This window comes from Phyllostomus hastatus, unplaced genomic scaffold (assembly GCF_019186645.2).
Source record: "Phyllostomus hastatus isolate PE091 unplaced genomic scaffold, TTU_PhHast_1.1 phas_contig_64, whole genome shotgun sequence".
NCBI classification, from domain to species: Eukaryota; Metazoa; Chordata; class Mammalia; order Chiroptera; family Phyllostomidae; genus Phyllostomus; species Phyllostomus hastatus.
Window position 1 is genome coordinate 9,790,713 of NW_025333928.1, and position 14,605 is coordinate 9,805,317.

A 14,605-nucleotide genomic window follows, 5' to 3' on the forward strand; every position below is an offset into this window, starting at 1 on the left:
GGGTCTCTGACTGAGGGAGCATGGCGTGGGGACCAGGAGCATTTCTATCATTTACCCCGGGGATGCTGCTGCTGCTCTTCAAGAACCACACTTTGAGAAGTGCTTTTCCTTTTTAACAAATCTCCATAAGTCTTTTCTTTCTTTTTGGTTCAACAAACTTATGCATATATTCTTCATGCTAGGAACTTTTTTGCTATAAATACAAACATACCATATTTTTAGGGCTATAAGACACACCTAGGTTTTAGAGGAGAAAAATAGGAAAAACATTTTGAAGCAAAAAATTTGATAAAATATTTAATAACCTGTGACCCTGATCCACTGCTGCCCCCCCCCTACAGCGACCCAGGTAAGCTACATTCGGACTATAAGACGCACCCCCATTTCCTTCCAAATTTGGGGGGAGTATATCTTTTAGTCTGAAAAACACGGTAGGTTTCATTTGTGGTGGGTGAATAATATTTCATCACAATGGCTCTTTACCATGTAGTCATTCTATTAATGTTGGTCATTTAACTTGTTGGTTTTTTTTTAAGATTTTTATTTATGTATTTTTAGAGGGGAAGGGTAGGAGAAAGAGGAGAGAAACATCAATGTGTGGTTGCTTCTCAGTGCCCCCTACTGGGAACCTGGCCCACAACCCAGGCACATGCTCTGACTGGGAATCGAACCAGTGACCCTTTGGTTCATGGACCAGCTCTCAATCCACTCAGCCACACCAGCCAGGGAACTTGCTTTCATTTAACACTATTATTAAAAATAAACCTCTGTGGCTATCCCATTTTACACTCCACCAGCATGTATGAGGGCTCTCATTCTGCACATCTTCACCAATATTTGCCATTTTCCTCTTTGTTTGTTAGGTTTTTTTCAAGTATAGCCACCTACTGGATATGAAATGGTGTCTCTTTGTGGTTTTGATTAGCAGTTCCCTGAGGGCTAATGATTTTAAACAGCTTTTCATGTGCCACACCTGCTTTGCCTCTGAAGGTCTGGAATTTGGGCACTTGCTAGGCACAGTGCCTGTGACCAGCCCCAGTGAGAATCCTGACACTGAGTCTTAATGAGCTTCCCTACTCAGCAACATTCCACACCTCTCATTCCAACTCCTTGCTGCGGGAATTAAGCATATCCTAGGTACCCCACTGGGAGAGGACCCTTGGAAGCTTGTGTCTGGTTTCCCCTGGACTTCATTCACCCTATGAGCCTTCCTTTTCCCTTTGCTTATTCTGCTTTGCTTCCTTTCCCTCTAATAAAGCGTAGCCACAACAAATATGACTATGCTGAATTCTGAGAGTCTTCCTGGAAAAGCATTGAAATTTAATGGGATCTTGGACACCCCCTCAACATATGGTCCATCTTCATTCTTTTGCATGTGGATACCCAGTTGTCCCAACACTATTCGTTGAAAAGACTTTCCCTATTAATTTTCCCTATTAATCTCGTATGCTCCCTACTGGGAACCTGGCCTGCAACCCAGGCATGTGCCCTGACTGGGAATTGAACTCGCAACCCTTTGGTTTGCAGGCTGGCACTCAATCCACTGAGCCACTCCAGCCAAGGCTTTGTTGAAAATCAGTTGACTGTAAATGCAGGGGCTTACCATATTTCTAGACTCTCAGTTTGATTCTACTGACCTATGTTATTTGTATGCCAGTAAAATGCTGTCTTGATTACTGTAGTTTTGTAGTGAGTTTTTGAAATTGGTAAGTGTGAATCCTTCAACTTTGTTCTTTTTCAATATTGTTTTATGAATTTTAAGATGAGCTTGTCAATTGCTGCAAAGAAGCCAGCTATGATTTTGATAGGGTTTGCACTGCATCTATAGATCAATTTACAGAGTATTGCCATCTTAACAATATTAACTCTTCTGATCCATGAACATGGGGTGTCTTTCTCCTTATTTAGGTCTTCTTTATTTTCTTTCCACAATGCTTTGTATTTTTTGAGAGTATACATTTTGCCCATATTTGTTAAATTCATTCCTAAATATTTTATTCTTTTTGGTGCTTTCATAAGTGAAATTTCATTTTTAAATAATTTTTATTTTTCACTTACAGTTGACATACAATATTATATTAGTTTCAGCTGTACAACATAGTGATTAGACATTTATAAAACTTATGAAGTGATCACCCAATAAATCTAGTGCCCATCTGACACCATACAATTACTACAATATTATCACCTATATTCCTTGTGCTGTATTTTACATCCCTGTGACTATAGTGTAATTACCAATTTGTACTTCCTAATACCTTCCCCCTGTCTGGCAACCATCAGAATGTTCTCTGGCCCTGGCCGAGTGGCTCAGTTGGCTGGAGCACCATCCTGTACACCAAAAGGTTGTGGGTTCAATCCCCTGGTCAGGACACATGAGTGAGACAACCGATTGATGTTTTTAACATCAACGTTTCTTTCTCTCTCTCTCTGCCCCCCACTTTCCTCTCTCTCTAAAATCAATAAATGTGTATCCCTGGGTGAGGGTTTTTTCTAAACTAATTCTCCTTAAAAAACATGTTTTCTGTATCTGTGATTTTGTTTCTGTTTTATTTTCTTTTTTTTTTTTTTAGATACCACATAAAAGTGAAATTGTATGTTTGGTGGGGTTTTTTTTTCTGTCTGACTTATTTTACTCAGCATAATACCTTCTAGGTCCATCCGTGTTGTTGCGATTGGAAGATTTTATCCTCTTTTATGACTGAGTAATATTCCTCTGTATGAGGTCTGTCTGGGAAAAGCCCAGCCATTGTTAATATAATGAGAACAGTTTGCCCAATGTTGATGTAAACTAGCAGCCTAGGAGAGTGGACTGGAATGATCATGCATAACAATGATGCCTTCACTGTACTAGTCAGTGGAGGCAGTAAATGCCATTGAGTGAGCATGTGCACTGTGTGGCCATCACATTAAAAATGACTGAGCGAGTAGAACAATAAATCTGCATCAAATTTTTAATTAAGCTTGAACATTCCTCAGTGGAAGCTATTGGGATGATTCAGAAGGCTGCAGATATTGGCAACTGGTGATTGGTAACTTCATCATGACAACGCACTCGCCCATGCATCACATCTCTTACAGAGTTTTTTGGCAAAACATCAAATCACCCAGGTGACTCAGCCCCCCTACAGCCCAGATTTGGCAGCCTGCTACTTCTGGCTTTTCTAAAAACTAAAATCACCTTCATTCAATATATATATTGCCTTCATAATATGTATATATAGTATATATAACCAATATATATATATATTGATTATGCTATTACAATTGTCCCAATTGTCCCCCTTTGCCCCCCTCCATCCAGTAATCCCCTTCCCTCCAGTAATCCCCCATTTAGTTCATGCCCATGGGTCGTGCGTGTAAGTTCTTTGGCTTTTTCCTTTCCTATGCTATTCTTAACTCTCTCCTGTCTATTTTGTTCCTACCAATTATGCTTCTTTTTTTTTTTAAAGTGCCATACTTGCACTTGTGATTTTTTTAAAGATTTTATTTATTTATTTTTAGAGAGGGAATGGAGGGAGAAAGAGAGAGGGAGAGAGAGAAACATCAATGTGCGGTTGCTGGGGGTCATGGCCTGCAACCCAGGAATGTACCCTGACTGGGAATCAAACCTGCGACACTTTGGTTCACAGCCCGCGCTTTGGTTCACTGAGCTACGCCAGCCAGGGCACCCAATTATGCTTCTTAATCTCCATACCATTTCCCCATTCTCCCCTTTCCTCCTCCTCCCTTCCCCCTCTTTCCTCTCAGCTGATAGCCCTCCAAATGATCTCCATATCTATGATTCTGATAGTTTCCTTTAGTTTCATTTTGGTTTTTTTTTAGATTCAGTTGTTGATAGTTATGAATTTGTTGCTTTTTTTATTTTCATCATTTTGATCATCTTCTTTTTCTTACGTAAGTTCCTTTAACATTTCCCATAATAATGGCTTGGTAGTGATCAACACCTTTAGTTTTACTTTGTCTAGGAAGCACTTTATCTGCCCCTTCATTCTATTTTTTTCTTTTTTTAAAGATTGTATTTATTTATTTATTTATTTATTTTTAGGGAGAGGGGAAGGGAAGGAGAAAGAAAGGAAGAGAAACATCGATGTGTGCTTGCCTCTCATGCGCCCCCTACTGGGAACCTGGCCCGAAACCCAGACATGTGCCAGGACTGGGAATCAAACTGGCAACCCTTTGGTTCACAGGCCTGCACTCAATCCGCTGAGCCACACCAGCCAGGGCCCTGGTCTTCCATTCTAAAAGATAGCTTTGCTGGATAGAGTAATCTAGGTTATAGGTCCTTGCTTTTCATTGCTTTGAATATTTCGTGCTAGTCCCTTCTTGCCTACAAAGCTTCTTTTGAGAAATCCACTGCTAGTCTTATGGGCACTCCTTTATAGGTAACTCTCTGCTTTTCTTTTGCTGCTTTTGAGATTCTCTATATCCTTAACCTTTGGCATTTTAATTATGATGTGTCTTAGTGTATTCTTCTTTGAGTCCAACTTGTTTGGGACTCTGTGCTTTGTGGACTTGTATGTATATTTCCTTCACCAAATTAGGGAAGTATTCTTTAATTTTTTTTTCAAATATGTTTTCAATTTCTTGCTTTTCCTCTTCTCCTTCTGGCATCCCTATGATTTGGATGTTGGCATGTTTGGAGATGTACCAGAGGTTCTTAAACCTATCCTCATTTTTTGGAATTCTTGTTTCTTCTTTTTATTCTGGTTCAATATTTATCTCTTCCTTATGTTCCAAATTGTTGGTTTGAATTCCAGCTTCTTCCCTTCTCTGTTGGTTTCCTGTGGATTATTCATTTTACTTAGTGTAACCTTCATTTCTTCCTTTATTTTTTCACTGTATGCAAGTTCTCTGAGCACCCTGATCACCAGCATTTTGAACTCTGCATCTGATAGGTTGGCTATCTCCCTTTCGTTTAGTTCTTTTTCACGGGGTTTTGTTCTTTTCTTTCATTTGGGCCATATTTCTTTGTTTCTTCAATTTAGCAGCCTCCCTGTGTTTCTTTCTGTGTATTAGGTAGAGCTGCTTTTTCTCCCTGTCTTAGTAGTGTGGCCTATGTTGAAAGGCACCTGTAAGTTGGGTAGGGTGGAGCCTTAGGTAATTGCCAGGGTAGGCACCCACTTCACCTCTTTGTGGCTGTGTGGAGAGGGCTCAGAGAGAGGACAACGTTGCCACTTGGCTTCTGGTGGTTCACCTGGCACTTGCCTCATTTCCAGTCACTTCACCCCCTTCCCATGTGTGACTGGCACCCTTCCAGCTGCTGTCCCAGTGGTGAATCCCAGAGTGGGTGGGTTTGTGTACATTCTAAGACCATGCTGGCCCTTAAGCAGCAAACATCCAGCTGTTTCTTCCACCTCCCCAAACCCCACTGGCTTTTGCAGCTAGAAGTAACAGGGATCTGTCTTCCCAGTGCTGGAACCCTCCGCTGTGCTGTCTGGCCTAGGGTTGGGATCACTCGCTCCAAAGGTATCCCTCCTGTCCATTCCACCACTGCTGCCCCCACCACCTTTCCCTGTCACACCTCCTCTCTGCTCATCTCCACGGCTCTGCCCCTCCTACCCATCTGGATGAATGTGTCTTCTGTAAATCCTTCATTGTCAAACTTCCATATAGCTTGGTTTTCTGATGGTTCTGGGTGTTATAAGTTTTGAGATCTGGTTGTAATTCTTTCTATGGTTGCACAAGGAGGCGAAGCATGTCTACCTACATCTTCATCTTCACTAGAAGTCTCTAAAATCACCTTTGAAAGGGAAGAAATTTCAGACCATTGATGAGATTCAGGAGAAAATGACAGGGCAGCTGATGGCAACTGGGAGAATTGTGTGAGGTCCCAAGTTGGCTACTTTGAAGGGGACTGAGGCATGATTGTCCTATGTGCAATGGTTCTTGTACTATGTATCTTCTTCAATATGTCTCTATTTTTCATATTACATGACTAGATACCTTCTAGACAGACTGTGTGTGTGTGTGTGTGTGTGTGTGTGTGTGTGTATCCCTCCTTCTTTATCCCTTCATCTATTGATGGACACTTAATGTGCATTCATACTGTGGCTATTGTAAATAATGCTGCAGTGAACATATGGATGCATATTTCTTTTTGAGTCTTCAGATGAAAATACCCAGAAGTGGAATTGCTGGGTCCTTCTTGGTCACTTGGTATAGCCTTTGTTTCAAAGTCTATTTTTGTCTCGTATAAGTATTGCTACTCAGCCTTTTTTTGTTTTTATTTTCGTACTTTTATTTTCAGTCTGTGTCTTTTCACTTGGAGTCTCTTGTAGGAAGCATATATGCTGTGTTTTCTTAGCCATTCAGCCACCCTATGTCTTTTCATTGGAGTATTTAGTCTATTTACATTTAAAGTAATTGTTAATAGATATGTAGTTAATGATGTTTTATTATTCATATTTTTTCTTCTTAAAGAAGTTCCTTTAACACTTCTTTTTCTTTTTTCTACAGATTGGGGAAAGGGGGGAGAAAGAAAGGGAGAGAAACAGTAATCTATGGTTGCTTCTCATGTGCCCCCTACTGGGGACCTGGCCCATAACCCAGGCATGTGCCCTGACTGGGAATCGAACTAGGGACCCTTAGGTTCGCAGGCCACTGCTCAATCCACTGAGCCACACCAGCCAGGGCAACATTTCTTATAATAGTGGTTTAGCAGTGATTAACTTCATTAGGTTTTTCTTATCTTGGAAACTCTTTATCTGTCCTTTAATTCTAAATTATAGCTTTTCTGGGTGGAGTAATCTTGGTTATAGATCCTTGCTTTTCATCACTTTGAATATTTTGTTTTCTTAATTTCATTTTTGGATTGTTTATTACAAGTGTATAAAAATATAATTGATTTTTGTCTGCTGATGTTTCACCCTCAACTTTGCTGAACTTGTTATTAGTTCAGATGGGTTTTTGTAGAATCCTTAGGATTTTCTATATGCAAAATTATGTCCTCTGCAAACATTTCTAATCTAGATGCCTTTTAGTTCACTTTATTGCCTAACTGTCCTGCCCAGAACTTCCAGTACAACATTGAATAGAAGTCAAAGAGCAGACATTCTTGTCTTGTTCCTGATCTTAGGGAAAAAACTTTCAGTCTTTCATCATTAAGTATGACTCTAGCTGTGGGGTTTTAATGGATGCCCTTTATCATATAAAAGTAGTTCTCTTCTGATCCAGATCTGTTAAGTGTTTTTTTTTTATAGGAAGTGGTTTTAGGTATTGTCATTTTATTTTTGTATCTGCTAAGATGATCATGTGGTTTTTTGTTCTTTATTCTATTAATATGATGTAGTACACTAATTCATTTTCATATTTTAAACCTACTTTGCATTCCTAATAAATCCCATTTGATCATAGTCTATGTATTAGGTTTTCTAGTATTTTGTTGAGGGTTTTTGTGTCCTTATTCATAAGAGATACTGGTCTGTAGTTTTCTTGTGCTGTGTGTGTGCAGTTTTGGTATCAAGGTAGTACAAACAAGTTGGGGAGTAGGTCCGCTCCTATTTTTTGAAAAAGTTTGTAAAGAGGTGTAAATTCTTCTACAACTATTTGTGGAATTAACTAGTGAAACTATCTGGATCAGGCCTTTTCTCTGTGGGTAGTTTGCTGCATGTGGTTTTATGCACTTGAAATAAAAGAAATGAAACTTTTAATTTTACTTAATATGTTTGTTAAGTTAAATATAATAAGCCTATTATAGCCTATAATAGTCTAAGATGGCCATTAGTTATTGTATTGGAGAGAACCGGTCGAGAAGAGTGGTTCTCAACAGGATAGCACTGCCCCCTGTGGTCATTTTGGAAGTCCGTGGGTGTTTTGAATCTCACTGTGAATGGGGGCAGTGTCCTTAGTGGGTGAGGGCCAGGCTGTCCTACCATGCACATTCTCCTATATGAAGAGTACTTTTCCTATGCCTGAGTGGATTTGCAGTGTCCCCCCTGCCCAGACCTTTTACAAAATGGGCTAAGAATCTAACTTCATTTTAGGTGTGAGCCCAAAGTATATCTTGCTTGGTTTAATAGGTACTGAATTTTCCAGGAATTCAACTCTCATGTACACTGAAGGAAGACTATTTTTGAATTGTTTGGATCTTCCCCAAGAGCTGTTCACTCTATGTGGAAAATTCCCACACTGAAGGCAACACCCATAGCAAACCGCATTGTTTTCTGGCTGCATTGTAGCTATCTTGTTCATTGTGACTCTAGGTACACAGTTGTCTCCACCCCTTATCTACAGGGGATGCTTCCAAGACCCCCACTGGATGCCTGAAACTGGATAGTACTAAACCCTATATATACTATGTTTTTGCTATACATACATACCTATACGTTTAATTTATATATTAAACACAGTAAAAATTAACAACTAATGAAATAGAACAATTATAACAATATACTACAAAAATTTTTGTGAATATGGTCTCTCTCAAAAATCTTATTGTACTTTTCTTTTTTCTTTTTAAAATGTATTTTATTGATTATGCTATTACAGTTGACCTATTTTCCACCCCTTTATTCCCCTCCACCCTGTACTACCCCTTCTACCCACATCCTTTGCCCTTAGTTCATGTCCATGGGTCGTACATGTAAGTTCTTTGGCTTCTCCATTTCCCATACTATTCTTTACCTCCCCCTGTCTATTTTGTACCTACTATTTATGCTTCTTATCCCCTGTACCATTCCCCCCATCCTCCCTCCACCCCTTCCCTACTTATAACCCTCCATGTGATCTCCATTTCTGTGATTCTGTTCTCATTCTAGTTCTTTGATTAGTTTGTCTTTGTTTTTGTTTTTTTAGGTTCAGTTATTGATAGTTGTGAGTTTGTTGTCATTTCACTGTTCATGGTTTTTGATCTTCTTTTTCTTAGATAAGTCCCTTTAACATTTCATATAATAAGGGCCTTGTGATGATGAATTCCTTTAACTTGACCTTATCTGGGAAGCACTTTATCTGCCCTTTCATTCTAAATGATAGCTTTGCTGGATAGAGTAATCTTGGATGTAGGTCCTTGCCTTTCATGCCTTTGAATACTTCTTTCCAGCTCCTTCTTATTTGCAAGGTTTCTTTTGAGAAATCTGCTGCTAGTCTTACGGGAACTCCTTTGTAGGTAACTCCTGTTCTCTTACTTCTTTTAAGATTCTCTTCTTATCCTTAATTTTGAGTGATGTAATTATGATGTGCCTTGTTGTGTGCTTCCTTGGGTCCAATTTCTTTGGGACTCTCTGAGCTTCCTGGACTCCCTTGATGTCTATTTCCTTTGCCATACTAGGGAAGTTCTCCTTCATTATTTTTTCAAGTAAGTTTTCAATTTCTTGACCTTACTCTTTTCCTTCTGGCATCCTATATGATTCAGATGTTGGAATGTTTAAAGTTGTCCCAGAGGTTCCTAAGCCTCTCCTCATAGTTTTGAATTCTTGTTTCTTCATTCTGTTCTGGTTGAATGTTTATTTATTCCTTTTGCTCCAAACTGTTGATGTGAGTCCCAGTTTCCTTTCCTGATTACCAGTGTTTTGAACTGTGCATCTGATAGATAGGCTATCTCTTTATCACTTAGTTGTATATTTTCTGGAGCTTCGATCTGTTCTTTCATTCTTTCATTTGGGCCTTTTTTTTTTTTTTGGCCCTGTGAACCTGTTATATGTAAGAGCCTTAGGTATTCAGCAGGGTGGGGCAGTGCCTGTGTTGTGGTGCTATATGTGGGGGAGGGGTCCAAAAGGGAACAAAGCCACTTGCTTGGCTCTTGACCGACTTTCAGTCACTTCCCCTGCTACCCACAAGCAAATTGGGCCCTTCTGGTACTGATTCCCCGGGTGAGTGGGTTTGTGTATGCACTAGGACCCTGTGGGTCTCTCCAATGAACTCTCCTGTGAGGCTGGGAGTTTCTCCCACCATCATAACCCCTACAGGTTTTTTCAGCCAGAGGTTTTGAGGCTTTATTTTCCCACACTGGAACCCTGTGTCACGGTCCATCTTGCTTCCCAGTTGTTCCTCCCAGTTTATCTACACGAAAATATGGGACTGCCTGGTCTGCCAGCTGCCACCTCTCCCACCCAGGTCCTCCAGCCGCCTCCTGGCCAAGAGTCCTCCCTGCCCCCACTGCCCATCTCTGCCCCTCCTACCAGTCTAAATGAATGTTTCTCCTTTAACTCCTTGGTTGTCAGACTTCCATACAATTCAATTTTCTGGCAGTTCTGGTTGGTTTTTGTTTTTAAATTTGTTGTTGTTGTCTTGGTTGTGCGAGGAGGCACATCGTATCTACCTATGCCTCCATCTTGGCTGGAAGTCCAGCTGTACTCACTTTTCACTCAAAGGAAGCACTTTACAGCTTCTCTGTGGCATATCTGAATTGCCAGCATCACTACTCTTGCTCCTTGGAGTCACTATTAAGTAAAATGAGGATCACAAACACAAGCACTGGGACACTTCGACAGTCGATCTGATAACCAAGACAGCTGCTAAGTGACTAACAAGTGAATAACACATACAGCACAGGATGCTGCACAATGGCATAATTCAAGTTGCCACAGAACAGAGAGGGATAACATGAGATTTTACCATGCTCCTCAGAATGGTATGCAATTTAAAAATTATGAATTATTTCTGAAATTTTCTAAGTAATATTTTTGGACCAGGATTGACCATGGGTAACTGAAATCATGGAAAGTGAAACCATAGATAAAAGGAGACTACTGTATATCAAAAATGCTAAGTATATATACAGGGTGGGGCAAACATATGTTTATAGTTTTGAGTATGTGAAACAGTTTAATCTTGTAGTATTATTTATTAATTATTGAACTGTTTTCCATATGAACAACTATAAACCTTCTTTTGCCCCATCCTGCATATACATACCTATTTCAAAGTGTCAAATATAAAGAACAAAGTCCAACATATTTTCATATTATAATTGTCTTCTCATAAATCAAAACTATGTCATTACAGGTAGGTGCAAATCTGACTTCTTTATATCTTCTAGGGTAGGGATACCCAACCTCTGGGCCATGGACCAGCACTGGTCTGGGCCTGTTAGGAACTGGGCCACACAGCAGGAGGTGAGCTTGCATGTAATGCTCTTGAATCATCCCCAAATCATCCCCACCCCCATGTCCATGGAAAATATTATCTTTCCCTAAACCGGTCCCTGGTGCCAAAAAGGCTGGGGGCTGCTGTTCTAGGGAAATATTGTTTCAGCAATTATATACTTAAATATATATTTTTCATTTTAAAATTTTCCTTTTTTCCTTCACAAATACACTTAAAGCATGGCAGTATTTACTGAAGCAGAATGTATACTTATCCTATGGCCCACCTATTCTACCCAAGAGGATAAGTAGTCATATCCACAAAAGACCTGTAAAAAATGTTGATATAAGGTTTATTCACAATAGCACCAGACTAGAAACAACCCAAATCAAAAAGAGAATTAATACATTGTGGCATAGTCACACAATTGTAGACCATTCAGCAATCAAAAAAGAAGTGACCACAAGTACATGTAATAAGATAGATGAATCCCATAGGCTTCTGAAACAAGCCAGACATACACAAAAAAAGACATAATTCTATTTACATGAAGCTCAAGAACAGGCAAAACTGGTAGATAGTAGTAGAAGTCAAAACAGTTGGTGTACTTAGCTGTATGTATATTGTCTTTCAGTAATAATAATAATAATAACACATTGAAAACATACTGTGTGATGTATTGAGAAGAATTCTAGGATGTATAAGAAGATACTATCCCTGTCTTCATGGAGCTCAGGGCAATTTGAGAAAATAAAACACACACAAAATAAAATAGTGTGTGTGTCAGAAGTGATATTACCTATGAATTCCATAAAGTGTTACAAGGTACTTGTTTTTAAAATGAAGCACTGGGTCTTTCAAAGCTGATACCTCAGTAGCTAGAGTTAAGTGAACAAGGAAGAGCATGGTACCGAGGATTTAGTCCCAGTGAGGAGTCCTAATGATACCCCCATCCCCTCCCCCATGCTCCAGTCTCTGCCTCCTCTCAGTCCACTCCCCTTCCACAATTATGATACATCCTGCTATGGTCAACATCAGAAAATAAAACAATACATCCAGAAAAATCTTTTTTGGATGTTGCCTCTTAATTAGAGGACCTGGTTTCAGTCACTAGCTTAGCCATCACTTGCCCTTTCAGAGTCTTGGTTTTCTCATTTGTAAAATGAGGTTAGTAGTAGCTGCTTTTCCTGTGTACTTAAAGTTTGTCATGAGTTTCAAATGCCTTTATGCATTTGAAATTGCTATTCAAATGCCAGTAATGACTGTTTGTTGGTTGCATTATCACAGGCATTTGGAGAAAAGTAATCTGCGAAGGGAAATGTGACGCCCACATGAAGCTGAGACAGCAGACTGATCCAAGTTTCTTCAAGGTGTGCTTCCTGCTCTGGGAGCATTAGGGACTCCATCAAAATCTTGGCATTGATGAAACTTACCCATTCAAAACACCTATGTTTTGCTTTTTCTAGCCAGTGCTGAGCCATGGGCATCTCTCAAAACAACTGGTACAAGTGCCACAAGACTGGGCATGAGAGAAAGCCCTACGATGAGAAGCAACAATGTGAGCTGGGCATCTGCTGCCAACACTAAGATTGACCCTAGCCACATACACATAGTCTGCAAGTGGGGAGGCAACAAGAACTACTGAACCTTGAGGCTGGATGTGGGCAAATTCTCCTAGGGCTCTGAGTGTTGTACACACTAGACAGGGATCATTGATGTTGTAAACAATGCATCCGATAATGAACTGGTCCACACCAAGACTGTAGTAAAGAACTGCATCATGCTAATTGACAGCACACCTTACTGACATTGGTCTGAGTCCCACAAGGCACTGCCCCTGGGCCACAAGACAGAGGCCAACCTGACTCCTGAGGAGGAAGAGATTTAAACAAAAACAACTTAAAATTTTTTTCAGAAGAAATGTGATAAAAGGAAAGAGAATGGCAAAGTCAGCAGTTTTCCCGAGGAGCACCTTCAGCAGGCAAGCTTCTTGCATGCTTTGCTTCAAGACCAGGCCAGTGTGGCTGAGCAGGTGGCTGAGCAGGTACTAGAGAGCAAGGAGCTAAAGTTCTAGCTGAGGAAAATCAAGGCACAGAAAGTCAAACAAATCTGCCCCCCACCTTGTATAAAGGCCCCCCACCCTCATGTATAAAGGTGTTTATTGTTCTTCAGAAAAAAACACACACCATGTTCTATTTGGCTCCAGTAATACAACCTAGTTATGCTCATGAAGGAAGAAATTCTATGGTTTTCTTTACCCTGCTGCCCTCATTCTCATGCATCCTACTCACACCACCAAGTGTCAACTCAAAAATGTTTGGGGTCTAGCTCTAGAAGACCAAAGGTCTCAGTAATCTACATGGCTTTAAAATAATGTTTGGGTGGGAATACAGGCTAGCAATGTAAACTCGGGCAAGTCACCTGACTTCCTAGAATGTCAACATCCTTTTTTCTAAAGTCAGGACAATAATACCTGCCTTACAGGATTGTTGGAAAGATTTTTTTTTTAATTTCATTTATTGATTTTGAGAGAGAGAGAGAGACATCAATTTGTTGTTCCACTTATTTATGCATTCATTGGTTGATTCTTATATGTGCCCTGACAGGGGATCAAACCCACAACCTTGGTGTATCAGAGCGATGCTCTAACCAACTGATCTTCCTGGCCAGGGCTGTTGTAAAGATTTAAAAGAGGCCCTGGCTGGCGTAGCTCAGTGGATTGAGCGCGGGCTGTGGACCAAAGTGTCACAGGTTCAATTCCCAGTCAGGGTACATGCCTGGGTTGCAGGCCATGACCCCCAGCAACTGCACACTGTTTCTCTCTCTCTCTTTCTCTCTCCCTTCCCTCTCTAAAAATAAAATAAATAAAATCTTTTAAAAAAAGCAGTCCCAAATTGTTAAAAAAAAAAGATTTAAAAGATGAACTCATCAATAGGGGTCTGAGGAGATACCTTTTATGGTTCATAATGGTACAATATCTTATACAATACTTGTACAAATCAGTACTATTGATTTCAGGCATCCAGTGGGGGGGGGTGTTATATGTATTATAGAATGCATTGCAAGATATATAAATAATGAAAAAGAGGAAAACAGCACAAAGTATGTTATGATTTGTGTATGAAAAGGGGTGGGGATACATATATTCTGTCTCTCCATAAATATATTGATAGATCTGTTTCTACATATAGATATAGATACATAAAAGGACATAGGTATGTGTGTATATGTATGTATAATATATAGATAAGGATATATATAGGTATGCATCAGATATTTATATATAGTATATCTTATTTGGGATATCTGTACACAATAGGGTCCCCCTTTATCCAGTTTCAGTTACCCACAGTCAACTCTGGTCCAAGAATATTAAATGGAAAATTCCAGAAATAAGTTTTAAATTACATACTGTTCTCAGTAGCATGATGAAATCTTGTGCTGTCCCGCTCCATCTCACCTGGAAACTATCTAAATTATATACACTCCCCACCCATTAGTCAGTAGCCAACTAGATTATCAGATCTACTGTCTATCCCAGTGGTTGTGTTCAAGAAATCCTTTTCTTTTTTTAAGTCCC

The 14,605-nt window shown here is 39.8% G+C and overlaps 1 pseudogene; it reads left to right on the plus strand.

The window, feature by feature from the left end:
- The first annotated feature begins 12,504 nt into the window (after positions 1-12,504).
- Positions 12,505-13,177, plus strand: LOC123825454 (annotated as a pseudogene).
- Positions 13,178-14,605: the final 1,428 nt, after the last annotated feature.